The 9319-nt window shown below is 56.1% G+C and overlaps 1 pseudogene; it reads left to right on the top strand.

Annotated features, from left to right (window-relative positions):
- Positions 1-1732: 1732 nt before the first annotated feature.
- Positions 1733-1903, top strand: LOC112414690 (cytochrome b-c1 complex subunit 10 pseudogene; annotated as a pseudogene).
- The last annotated feature ends 7416 nt before the right edge of the window (positions 1904-9319 follow it).

Raw genomic sequence — 9319 nt, 5'->3', positions numbered from 1 at the left:
GATAAGGCTGGAACTCTGGCCAGATGTCTGGGACGGGGAGAGCCGCTAATATTCTCCCTGATTCACACTTTTTTTTTTTTAGTGTTTTAATGGTTTTTTTTTAACATCTTTATTACAGTATAATTGCTTTACAATGGTGTGTTAGTTCCTGCTTTATAACAAAGTGAATCAGCTATACACATACATATATCCCCATATCTCTTCCCTCTTGCATCTCCCTCCCACACTCCCTATCCCACCCCCCTAGGTGGTCACAAAGCACCGAGCTGATCTCCCTGTGCTATGCGGCTGCTTCCCACTAGTTATCTATTTTACATTTGGTAGTGTATATATGTCCATGCCACTCTTTCACTTCGTCCCAGCTTACCCTTCCCCCTCCCCGTGTCCTCAAGTCCATTCTCTACATCTGCGTCTTCATTCCTGTCCTGCCCCCAGGTTCTTCAGAACCTTTTTTTTTTAGCTGATCCACACATCTTAACCCAGTCCTCCCACCAGAGAAAAATCAGTTCTAATATTCATCATGCTAATTAATTAGCAAATTGTCTAGGATTGACTGGTGATTAAAAAAAAAAAAAAGACTGGCTTTAGGTTAGAGTTTTGCAAGTGGTGGCCCATTACCTGGAATGTGTGATCCTGACTGGGGTAATGGCCCCTGCCTGGGTGTGGGCCCTGCACACGACAGCACTCCCTCGGGGCTGGCTGAGACAGAGTGCTGCTGGGGTGTCAGATCCTTAGTTTTCTTATTTTGGAATAACAATACACTGGAAAGAGAATGTCGAATGAAATAAAACGCACAACATGAGAGCTGTGAGTTTCAGTTTTATTTGGGGCCATACTGAGGACTATAGCCCTGGAGAGAGCTTCTCAGAGAGCTCTGAGAAACTGCTCCGAAGCGGTGTGAAGGAGGTCAGCATATATGTGATTTTGGAAAAGGGGACGTGCAATCAAGCACACATCTCAGTAGAAGGTTGCTGCTAGTCACAAAGAGCAGATGTCTCGGTTAGTGATCTTAGTGCTTTTCTACGTATGGGAAGATGCAAGAAATTTGGTTCATAAAAATTTTCTCCTGGGACTTCCCTGGTGGCAGTGGTTAAGAATCCGCCGGCCAATGCAGGGGGCACGGGTTCGAGCCCTGGCCTGGGAAGATCCCGCACGCAGAGAAGCAACTAAGCCCGTGCACCACAGCTGCCGAGCCTGCGCTCTAGAGCCTGTGAGCCGCAACTACTGAAGCCCGCACGCCTAGAGCCCGTGCTCTGCAACAAGAGAAGCCACCTCAGTGAGAAGCCCCTGCTCACCACAGCTAGAGAAAGCCGGTGTGCAGCAACGAAGACCCAACACCACCAAAAATAAATAAATAATAAAGTCATTAAGAAAAATGTCCTCCTGAAGACACCTGCCTATCTGAAGACCTGTTCTTGCCAGTTTTCCCAGAGCACTGAGAGCCTCATTCCTGATCTCCGCCCTGACCTCCTTTCAAGGTGTGTTGAAGGTGAGCAACTGTAGTGGCTAATGAGCCAATCCTTGTAGAACCAGGTGATGAGGGACCTTCTTCAGGCATGAGGAGTAGCACTTTCAATCTCAAAACATACATCCAAATGCGTAGGAGCCTGAGGTCAGAGAGCCAGAGGACCTGAATTTTAGAATAAATCACAGATACAGGAGCAGCATTGAAGGGTCTCCCACTGGCCCATGATGGCACTGATTCACGCAAGAATCACCAGCGGGTCCCAGGATGCTGAGCAGGTTCCTGGGCCTGCACTGTCGCGAGCTGGCCAGAAACTGGATTCCCACGGTGGGCATGTGGGGCACCGTGGGCACCATGGGACTGGTGTGGGCCACCAAGTGGTGGCTGATTCTGGACTTTGTGCCCTACATCAACGGCAAGTTTAAGATGGATGATTAGGACTTCCCCGGCAGTCCAGTGGTTAAGACTCGGCACTTCCACTGCAGGGGGCACGGGTTTGATCCCCGGTTGGGGAGCTAAGAACCCACACGCAGTGTGGCCCCAAAAAAAGGACAATTAATTAAACCGACACCCCCCCTCCCCCCACCCCTGAACTCAGATCCCTCTGGTGTCTGGTGGTGCTGCCTCCTTCCGTCTGCATCTGGAAAGGCCCAGGCCCTTGAGGAAATACACAGCACGAGTTAGACTTCCTATGTTGGTGGAGAGAGTTTTGGTGTGCGAAGGCACACAGCGTGAAACTTTGCTCTGGAAAAAAAAAAAAGAAGAAGAATCGCCAATGGACACCAGCACCAGCAAGAGAAAGTTTGAAGAACGAATTAGTGCTATTCTTGCTAGCCTCCCTCAACTGAAGAACTGGGGAGATATGCACAGGCAGAACTTGAACTTGTGTTCTGGCCGACTGGGCTGGCCCCCGGTGGGGTCCAGTCTCTCCTGACAGGTATCCCTGGTGTGAGGAGACCCTGCATGTGCTGCCTTCCCTGAGCCTCAGTTTTCCCCACTGTGAACTGGAAACAGAAGTAGCTCCTGCCCCAGTAGGCTTGGTGGGAATCACGTGAGCACTGAGGACCCAAAGCACCGAGCATGGTGTCCATGCTCTTGGAGAGTCTGGGGTTACCTTGTCCCCGTTCGGCCGAGGGGGACACTGACACAGGAAGACAGGAGGGTGGTGGTTTGACCAAGGGCAGCCTAGCTCAGGCTGCCACAATTTCTGTGAAGGCCTGTGAGGGCCAGAGGGTAGATTTGAGGATGGACGGACTCCACCGTCTCCCTGCCTGTTCTTCACTGGGCCGCCAGGGGGCAATCTTACAACGGGAAGTGGATCCAGGCACTGGTTTCCCTTCCCTCTCAGACTCCAATTCCCTTTTTCTCCCCCTCCAGGTTCTACAAGGTGTGTCTTTGACGTCATTTCCCTCTTCACTGGCCCCCCTGGCTACCCATCCCATAAACGTGTTCCCACCCCAGGGCTTTTGCACTGGCCCGTTCCCTCTGCCGGAGCACCCTCTCTTCCCTTCTATGCCCGGCGAACTGTTCTACCCCTCCCCCCAACCCCACCCCTCTCCTCTGCTCCCAGCCTGACTCCCACAGACCCTCTCCCCAGGACCTGACCCCTCAGGGTCCCTGACTCACTACCGCCCCCTCCCCAGCTTTCTTCTCCTCCTAGCCGCCCCGTCCTCGCCAGCCAGCCAGCGTCCAGGGGCTGGGGGCACCTCAGGAGCCAGGGCGTTTTGCTTTGTACTCCTGGAACCGCGTTCTCCCCTGGAATAGGGATGGGGCAACTCCAAAAAAGGGAATTCCCTGGCCCGGGTTGGGGAACTAAGATACCGAAAGCTTGGTGGCGCGGCCAGAAAAAAAAAGAGGTGATGGGGCAACTCCGCAGCTGTGGGCGTGGCTCCGGTTAATCTCGCTCTGGGCCCATCACCCACCCACCCCACCCAATCGCCGCCCAGCCACCGGGGACAGGACGGGGGCTGGGCTGTATGTCCCCAGGGAGGATCTACCCCTCTCTGGTCCTCAATTTTTTTTTTTTTCTCTTTGGCCTCGCGGCTTGCGGGATCTTAGTTCCCCGACCAGATATCGAACCCATGCTCTTGGCAGTGAAAGCGCGGAGTCCTAACCACTGGACCGCCAGGGAACTCCCTCTGGTCCTGGCCGATGGGGATTTTCCGGACCAAAGCGAGTCCTGGGGAGGGTTGAGAGGTGAGGAGAGCTGTGGTATGTGTGGAGGGGAGGTCTGCGATCCCACTCACCCCACGTTGGTCATTCGTCAAAGGCCCCCCGAAGCTCCTAGTTTAATTTCGCAGTGTCTCCTGGGGCAGGGTAGAATTGGGAGACCGGGCAGCACTTGTTCTCAGTCCATCTGGACCCCACCCCTCATCTGAACCACCCCCTCCCTGGAACCTCGGTGTGTCACCCGCATTCAGACCCTGACTCTGGCTCCTCCCCTCATTTGGTCCCTCCCCATCCCTGGTTCCAGCCTGGGTTTGATACAAGAGGCTGGATTTTGTGCTTAGGCGTCTCCGTGGTGAGCCAGCAAGAGTTCACCCAGAGCTCCTCCTCTTACTGACAGGGACCGTCAGAGCCATGGAGGATTTGTGTGTAGGGGAAAGGCCAGAGCCTATGGGAAGCCGGGGGCTCTCAGGCCCAAGAGTGTGGCTGAGGCTGCGGCTCCCCCTTTGGCCTCCAGGGGCCGCCCCAGCCCCAAAGACAAGGCCGCCAGGTCCCTATCCTGGTTCCAGCAGGGGAATGGCTCCTACTTCCAGAATCTGCCCCTGCTACCCCAGGATGCCAAGTAAACTCTCTGAGCTTCGGTTTCGCCATCTGTAAAGTAGAGCAATTATAGGAACAGCCTCACTGGGAGGGGTCAGTGAAGAGATGCAAGTAAAGCGCTTCAGCATCCAGTAGGTGCTCAATGGATGTGTGGTCCACTTGCCCAGGCCGTGGCTCAGGAAGGCGGACAGAGAAACTAGTGCTAAAGCATGGCCATGGGGCAAGGAGCACATTCTGGGGTGAGACACTTGGGTCTCCTTAGGACACGCTGAATGCAAAGAGCATGGGGGAAGTCTTGAGGCCCAGGAGGGGGCTGCACCCACAGAGGAGGTGTGAGGTGTGGGGTGCTCAGGCTGCAGTGACCTCCCCTCCACGTGGTCAAAGGAGCCAGAGCTTCCTGTAGGAAACTGGTCCAGTTACAGGCTCCTGGCTGCCAGGTACGACAGCTGTAAAGGAGTGAGCTTCCTATTGTCAGGGGCATGCAAGCAAGCAAATGGTCTCCAACAGCATCTGGGCCAGGGGACAAGACAAGAGGCCTAATTCTCCAAGGACACATTAGGAGGCGGGTGACAGCCTGACCACAGGAGACCGAGGGTGGCACCGCCCGGCGGCTGGATTCCCCGGTCAGAGACAGCAGGTTCCAAAGAGCTAGGGAACGAACATTCCTCAGCTCCAGGCACTGGGCAGGCCACTCCTGTCTGGTGAGACGTAAGCTGGATCTGGCCGTGCGGACTGCGTGTTTTTCCAGTGGCTTCTTCAGCCACAGCCTAGATTCCGTCGGGTCACCCATTTCCAAGTGTTTGTGTTCACCTGGGCCAGACGTCGGGCCTGTGGCCTTGGCCTCCCAGGAGGCCTGGAAAAGCACCACCAGCCTCCTACTCAGACATCCCTCTGCCTAGAGGCTGCTCATTAAAGCCACTCAGCAGCCAATGACAAGGGCTGTGGGAGAGGGACGATCACGCTGAGGCCCAGGGGGAGCTTGTGTGTCCCGTGAGCAGGGGCCTCCCCCACAGGCCAGGACCCAAGATGCAAAGACATGACCCTTGGCAAAGCTGACTTATTGGAGCCCCACTGCCCTGCCTTTCGAACTTTAGGGTCAGCTTGGGACCAGGTCAGCAGACACAACTGCAAGTCAGAAGCCAGGGTTGTGTGTGAAGAGCCCTGCCTTTCGAACTTTAGGGTCAGCTTGGGACCAGGTCAGCAGACACAACTGCAAGTCAGAAGCCAGAGTTGTGTGTGAACAGCCCTGCCTCCGTGTGGGACCCTGTGAAAGGTATCTCCCTCTCTCAGCCTTGCTTTCCTCGGCTGAAAACTAGAGATAATACCTACCTTAAAAGGTTGTTGACAAGATCCAACCCAATGCCTAGCAGGTGCTTCACAAACCTGAGGACTCTTCTATGCCTCCAGATTGGGTCTGGCTCTGCCTCTCCCATCTGACTGAAAGCCCCCTGAGGGGAGAGGCTGGGTCTTCAAGAGGAGGTAGTGAATTGCAGTTCATCTAACTGTGTCCCTCCCCTGCTCAAAATCCTCACAGAAAAAAAGGTAAACTCTAAAACCAGCTTTCAAGACCTTTGGACATCTGATCTTGGTTTGGCAAACCCCTATTCTCTCTTCAAAGCCCATAGCAAATGCCCTCTCCTCCAGAAAGCCTTCCTTCGGCCCTTCTCTGGTTTTTTCCAGCCCCTGGCCCTCCTGCTGGCCTAACTCTGACCCCCACAGGCTGAGGTACCTGTGCCTGGCTCTGCCTCTCTCTTCAGAATGGGGCTCTGGAAAGGCCCGTCCAGGGCTGAGTCTGGGCACGATCAAGCATATCTGTACCCACAGGTCTGCATGTAGACATCACGTGAGAGCACATGTGTGCACATGCATGTGTGTGTGTGTGTGTGTGTCTGTGTGTGTGTGTGTCGCTGTCCCCGTGCCGGGCCCCAGGAGGGGCAGCCAACGCAAATCTCCCCAGACCACCCAAGACAGAGGCATCTTTACAAGGCAAGGAGCGTGAGCTGAGCAGGGCCCCTTTATGAGGGAGCCTGACCTGGCTTGGAGCTCATTTGTCTACCGACCCTCAGCCTGGAAGAACTGGAGGTGTGAGCAGCCGACCTCAGCCTCCTCCACCATGCCAGTAGCCTGCCTTATGACCCATCGTTAAAGCTCAATCTCCATCTGGGGCAAAGGAGGGGCTGGGGCCCGGGGGAGGGCTGAGTCCTGAGTGGGCTCCCCCGATTGCCTTGATGGAGGCCCCGCCAGGCAGCCTTCGAGGACATACCTGAGGTTTGGCAGCCAGTCCCCAGGGCTGAGTCAGCAGGAAGGGACTTGGGACTTCCTAGGAAAAGTATCTGGGACTTCGAGGCGCCCCCAGCCCCCAGCCCACGGCCTCCCCAGGGCCACCAGACGGTGGGAGGTGCCATGTGCACCAGGCTGCGCCCGGTGTGCTTTGAGGGACTGAACTGCGGGGGTTCGTGGCGGGTCAGGATCAGCCCTGACTTGGGCGATCTGGGTGTCTGAGGGTTGAGTGTCCCCAGGTGCAGGGTGACAAAGGGCAACTGTGGGTGTTGATGTTCCACTGTACACAGGTGCTCTTGGCTGCCAGCACCCTCGCAGGACCCTGCCTTGTAAGCCTCTGTGTCAGGATTCATCTGCCCGGGCTGCTGTGAGGGTTGGCACAGTGGCCAGCTAGGCTGTCACACCCAAAACAACCGGCAAATCCAGCCGTGTGCACTTTGGCGGGGTGGGGGGGGCGGATGACTGCGTGTGCGGCTGCAATTAAGAGTGACGGTGTAGCTGAATGAGTGACAAGAAGGGGGCCTAGTGGTGTGGGAGGGAGTGTCTGACTGGGGAGGACAGGGACAGCGAGTGACCAGGACGGTGTGACCTCAGGACTCATGATAAGGAAGCTTGACTCCACGTGCCACATCCGCTGTTTGGCACAGCACCTGTGACCCTGGGTAGGGCGGTGGATGTCTCCCTGCATCCATCACCAAATGTCCGTGTCTGTTGCTCCCCTGATCCCTGGGCTCTCCTCCCTCCTGCCTGCCCAGATCCCCCACCCCAGGCCCTGGGGTCTGGCCTCAGCTCCTGCCCTGGGAGGGGTTGGGCAGGACATTGGCGCTCAGCTGAACTTTTCCTTCTCTGCTGGCCTCCTGCCTCTGTTTCCACCATTAAAATGCAAGCATTCCTCCCACCTGACTGAAGCCAGTTCTCCCCGCCAGGCTGGCTCCAGTCTTTGGGGTCTGCGACTGGGTCATACCCAACTCTGAGGGCTGATGAGGGAGACAGACAGGGCTGGGGAAGTGGTGGGTAGCCATGCCAGGGACACGAGGCCCAAGTGGAGGAGCCAGCAGTGTTCAGCCAAAACAGGAGGCAGCTGGAGGGGAAGGGGCGCTGGGCTGCAGGTTTGGACCCTGAAGGTCTGCCACGTGGGAGGGGGCAGACCCAGTTCCATAAAGGAAACACTTTTCAACACGCTGAATGCTGCCCCAGGTCTAGAGGAGTCTTTGTTATGAGAAACTGTGTGATCTTTCCCAGCTCCAGCACCTTCTGTGGCTCCCCATCACCCACCTGAGACTCTCCAGCTCCTTGCTTGGCAGGAGCTGGGGTGCTGGCACCGGGGCCTCCAAACCCTGTCTCCAAGCACAGCCCTGGGGCCCACCCTCAGAGACTGGGGCTGATACCCTCAGGTTTGCCAGATTCTCCCAGACCCTCCAGGCCCCTAAGTCTGGCCCCTGGGCAGGGGAAGATGTTCCCATGAAAGGCATGGGCTGAGCAAAAGTGTGAGGGAGGGATGGAGAGGCTGAGGGTTGTCTGATGGAGAGTCCTCCAGATGGACAAGAGCCAGTGGGCCATGTAGGCTGAGCACTGACTCCACAGGTGTGTGGCATTCAAGGCTCTGTACACCACCCCTGTGTGTCTCCCTTCTCCATGCCCGCCTGAGGTTTCCCTCCTCAGCCTTCACATGTACCTTTCCAGCTGCCTGGTATGCCCTTCCTGCCTTGCCCACCTGGCAAACTCCTAGACATCCTTCAAGACCCACTGCCTGTGTCCTTTTCTCTGAGAAACATTGCCTTTCCCTTCAGCCTATGGTGTCCCCATTTGCTGTGTGACCCGGGGCAAGTCCCTTCAGCTGTGAAATGGGGGTATGTGTGTGAAAAACCACCCTCCCTAAAAGCATATTTTGAGGCCCAAGACAATAAATATACATTAAATGCTCTCAAAGTGAGTTAGGGCTTTGGGACAGGGAGGGCTTGTATCCAGTCACTGCTCAATGTGTGTTCATTTTTATCTTCCTCCTCTTGGATTCTACAGGTTTAAGACTCTCTTGTTTTAAGCACCGTTCCAAGATTTTTCTCCCACTCGCAATACTAGGAATTTTAAGAACCTCTGGTTCTAAAATTATAAGTCTAAAATGCCGTGGGCGGGACCAAGGGCCTCCTTATGCCCTGAGCTGACGCCAGGGTGGCTGGAGCTGGGGTCTCTAGGGTGGACTTTATGCCCCCCACACCCCAAGCTGACGGGGTGTGGTCTGGCAGTCCCAGTTTTAGGGGGAGAGCAATGGATTTACCAGGAGGCGGATAGCAAACATTCCAGGAGGGGGGGCGTGGAGACTCCTGGCTCGGAGGCTAGAATGGGGTCACAAGACAGCGTCAAGAAGCACAGGGCTGGGCTTCCCTGGTGGCGCAGTGGTTGAGAGTCCACCTGCCGATGCAGGGGATACGGGTTCGCGCCCCGGTCTGGGAGGATCCCACATGCCACGGAGCAGCTGCGCCCGTGAGCCATGGCCGCTGAGCCTGCGCTCCGCAACGGGAGAGGCCGCAACAGCGAGAGGCCCGCGTACCGCAGAAAAAAAAACAAAAAACGAAGCACAGGGCTGTCAGCTCAGAGCCATGGCTTCCTTCTCTTGGAGCCTCAGTTTTCTCATCTGAATATTGGGGCCAAGTGCTGCCCTCTTGAAGAGCTGTTAGCAGGGATGAGGAGGCACTGGGGCTCCAGCCACTGTCCTGTGCCAAGTATTTTCTTGGGCTCTGCCCTCTGCCTGGAACAGTCTCCCTGGCCCGCTTCCCTCTAGGAGCCCCTGCTCACTCCTGGCCCAGCCGC

Source organism: Neophocaena asiaeorientalis, unplaced genomic scaffold (genome assembly GCF_003031525.2).
Source record: "Neophocaena asiaeorientalis asiaeorientalis breed wild unplaced genomic scaffold, Neophocaena_asiaeorientalis_V1.1 scaffold87, whole genome shotgun sequence".
Taxonomy (NCBI): domain Eukaryota; kingdom Metazoa; phylum Chordata; class Mammalia; order Artiodactyla; family Phocoenidae; genus Neophocaena; species Neophocaena asiaeorientalis.
This window is presented reverse-complemented; position numbering and strand designations above follow the sequence as displayed.